Source organism: Apteryx mantelli, unplaced genomic scaffold (genome assembly GCF_036417845.1).
Source record: "Apteryx mantelli isolate bAptMan1 unplaced genomic scaffold, bAptMan1.hap1 HAP1_SCAFFOLD_59, whole genome shotgun sequence".
Classification (NCBI taxonomy): Eukaryota; Metazoa; Chordata; class Aves; order Apterygiformes; family Apterygidae; genus Apteryx; species Apteryx mantelli.
Window position 1 is genome coordinate 235,969 of NW_027118789.1, and position 3,652 is coordinate 239,620.

The window sequence follows — 3,652 nt, forward strand, 5'->3', positions numbered from 1 at the left end:
GTCATTTTCTAAGAAATGAGTGGTACCATGAGAAGGCAAGAGAGGCTTGTTAACTTTCCCGAAGAGTCTGCAACCTTCTCTTGTGCTAAGACAGCTTCTAAATGTGAGCTGAAACCCGGGGCCTTGTATTTCTTCGTCTGAGGGGCATACGCTGAATGCCATTTTCCAAAGCCTTCAGTTTCTACAGAGCTCTCCTAAGTGTCTGGATTTGCGCAAGCTATGTTTTGCTAGCGGTGAAAGCTCCTTTTCTCCTTGCAAACGGGAAAGATGATGCTGACAGCCTTCAGAAACTGGATGCTCGAGTGGAGAACATAGAGTTCTGTACTGTGAAGTGGGAGGAGTTCCCGGCTCTGCCCTCTCTACCATTCAGTTTCACCTCATCCTGACTGAAAGGTTTGTTTCTGTTGCTTGCGCAAACTAGCAGTGTTTGCTTTGGGAGAGTTTTATGGCGGTGAAGGCAGTGAAGCCCTACCTAGCTGTTGGTCCTGCTGGAGTGCAAGTGCTGCGTGGGGAAATACCCTCTGCACGCCTCTTAGGAGTCTCTGTAGCGTGTTCTGAAGCAGTGGCTTGGAAAGATGTGGCAGTGGTTGTCCAGGGGAAGCCACAGCCCTCTGTGAAGCTGGTGCAGTCTTCTGCATAGCCACAAGAAAATCTGTTGCTGTGATTTCAATGGCAGCAACATCGATGTGCAGCTTGTGACTGCTTGTGTAGATCTGCGGATAGTGTCGATGCAAAGCACAGAGGGCAGCTTCAGCGCAGAGGGCTTGAATATCGGCCCCGCAGTATCCTGAGCAACAAGAGCAGAATCCAAAGGGATGTCAGTCTCAGGCAGCAGAAGGGAGTCAAGGACAGGCTTTGCAAAGGGACACTCTCAAAGTCTTTGCATGTGGCCCAAAGGGGAAGAGTTTCATGGGCAATGGCAAAAGAGTTCCTGCGCTGCAGAGCAGTGCCCTGATGGGGAGCTTGCATTACGGGAGGCCCAGCGCCCTACAGCCTGTGCTTCGGAAGTAGGCCTCTGAGCCAACCTTAGCTCCTGAGGAAGACGCCCCCCAGAGCCTTCCATGTTCTCAGAGGCAAGGGAAGGCAAGGAGACAGAAGCAGCTTGGGTACTGCCTGGCACAAGCTCAGACGCTGTCAGGAGCCAGCCACAGGCAGGAACCCGGTGTGTTTTTTCATCTTACCGACGCATTTTTCAGCAAGCTCCTCAAGCAATGCGTTCAGGGGCTTAGGGCTCCAGTCTCTGGTGTGGATCTTGAAAATCTCTTTTCGAGCCTACAAACCAGGTGGTCACACTGTGGTTTGTCTTAAGCCTCTTTCTCAAAAAGAAAATAAGCAATGCGCAGTCCCCCTCCCCCCGTCACATTCCCGTAATTGCTTGTCTTCCTCTGCTAAAATTAAGAAATGTTTACATTCTAGTAACACACTGCCTGCTTTTCAAAGCTCAGTACTTTTCAAGTAGATAGGAAGAGTAAGTAGAGTAGCAGGAGCAAGAATTCTGACTCCAGCTGCTATCCTTGAACGAGCAAATGTCAAGCTGTGCCTATGTTCATCGCTGCTCTTTGCCAGAGCTTCAGTGAAGTGTTTCCTGTTTCTGTCCAGTATAGTGTGTTGTGCATTTTTCCTAGCCTTCAATCCAATAACCTTTTTCTCCTTTTCCCCACAAAATGTGAACTAAAGACAAAAGAATCTGGGGTAGGCAGAAAAAAAAAAGAAAAAAGAAAAAGAAAAAGAGCCCGAGCTCCCTGCTAATACCAGTAACAATGTCAGCTCCCTAAATGCTTTTGGGCGGCTCCGAGGATTCCCAGCCCGGCCACACTCAAGCCCAAGTTTTCCCCCGAGGCTTTCCCAACTGGAGAACTGAGAACAAGGCGGCAACCTCAGAAGGCAAGAGCCTAGGTGGACTCACTAACTAAGCAAAGAGCAAGCCCTTGGGCAAGGAAGAATATCCATGTGCTCCAGCCGGAGTGAAACTCCTGTTTGCAGCCTTCCTGCCAGTTCTGTGTGGGGAACCGGGAGGTGTGGAGCACGTATGCCACTTGTTTCCTTGCTCGCTCTCGGAGATGCTGTGGGGCAAGCTGGTTTTCTTGTCAAGCAAGGCTTTGTGCCGGTAGCAGGAAGGTTGCCAAAACAGCCTTACCTCTTTGTTTGGCAAGGTGAAAAGGAACTCCCTGTCAAAGCGTCCAGGCCTTCGTAAAGCAGGATCCAGGGAGTCTGGCCTGTTGGTGGCTCCAATGACCACGATCTCTCCTCTGCTGTCTAAGCCATCCATAAGCGCCAGGAGCGTTGTGACAATAGAGCTACCAAAAAAATGTTGTTTGGATTCCCTGGGTTAGTAGCTGTTGTTACCTTTGGCACAACTTTCTCCAAAGTCACGTCGCTCAGAAAGGATAAGCTTTTCCGGATGAGCTGTTGTTAGCGAAAGGACTCATGGTAAGACAGAAAAACCGAGGCAAGGTCTCGAGAGAGACCTTGTCCGGACACCAAGCTTAGTGACCTGATTTCAGCTCCTGCCTTTAAACTGCTACGAAGCTCTGTGTCATTGTACTCGAGGAGTTCAGAGTGTGGGTGTGCGTGTGTGTCCTAGAAAGGGAAGCAGATGGGTCTTCTTTTCCTAGAGATGAAGCAGATGACATGGAAATGGAAGCGAAAGGAAGTACCTGTGAATCTGGTCTTGGCGACTGGAGCGCACAGGAGCGAGACCGTCGATCTCATCGAAGAAAATAATCGAAGGCCGCATCTCATAGGCCTGGAAGGGAAGTACAGATGCAGGCATACTGACGTATGTGAAACCGAGCACCACGCAGCGAGAACATGCAGGATAAACATTATGGCTGCAAAGGCACTGGCGCTGTGCTGGACCCAACATCTGCAAGATTTCCAGCCCCTCAGGCAAAGCAGCACGGCATGGGAAAAGGAAACACTGATGTTCCCTTTTCAACAGGAGACACTGCCAAACTGCCCAAGAGGCCAAGTCCTCCTGGAAGACGTCCACCCCGGAAAAGTAGAGGTCCAACTCTGACCCAGCCTACTGCGCATTTCCTCCTTACCTGCTGAAATAATGCGCGCAGCTGTCGCTCGGATTCTCCCACCCACTGGCTGAGGCAGTCGGCACCTTTTCTCATGAAGAATGCTATTCTCTTGTCTCCCTGCCTACATTCATTTGCGAGCGCTCGAGCCACCAGTGTCTTTCCAGTGCCTGGTGGGCCATAGAACAGACAGCCTCTGCAACATGAAAAAAAGAGATTTACGTAGCTACAACAAAAACATGGAAAAGTGCCCATGACAGCCCCTGTTGTGAAAGCAAAGCGGCCTTCCCTCCTAACCAAAACACTTCCCGTCTTAGACAGATTTGAGAGCAAAGCCTGTCTTTCTCCCTGCCACAGTTGGAGTCTCTTGGACTGTGCCTCCCAGAATTTGTTGGAAGCACTGGGGAGGAAGCCTTAAGCTGGGAGGCCAAAAAAGGTCTTCTGTGCTTCCACACCCTACTTAGAACATCAGCCAGAAAAGGGAATTCCTGTGAACAAAGCAGCAAAGCATCTGAAGATTTGCACACTTTTAAAGGTATGGAAAGGGAAGGATTTCAAGTCATATTTCAACATCGAGTGAGTCAAGCTTTGTTGGCCAAGAATATATAAAGCTAAGCATTACGTCT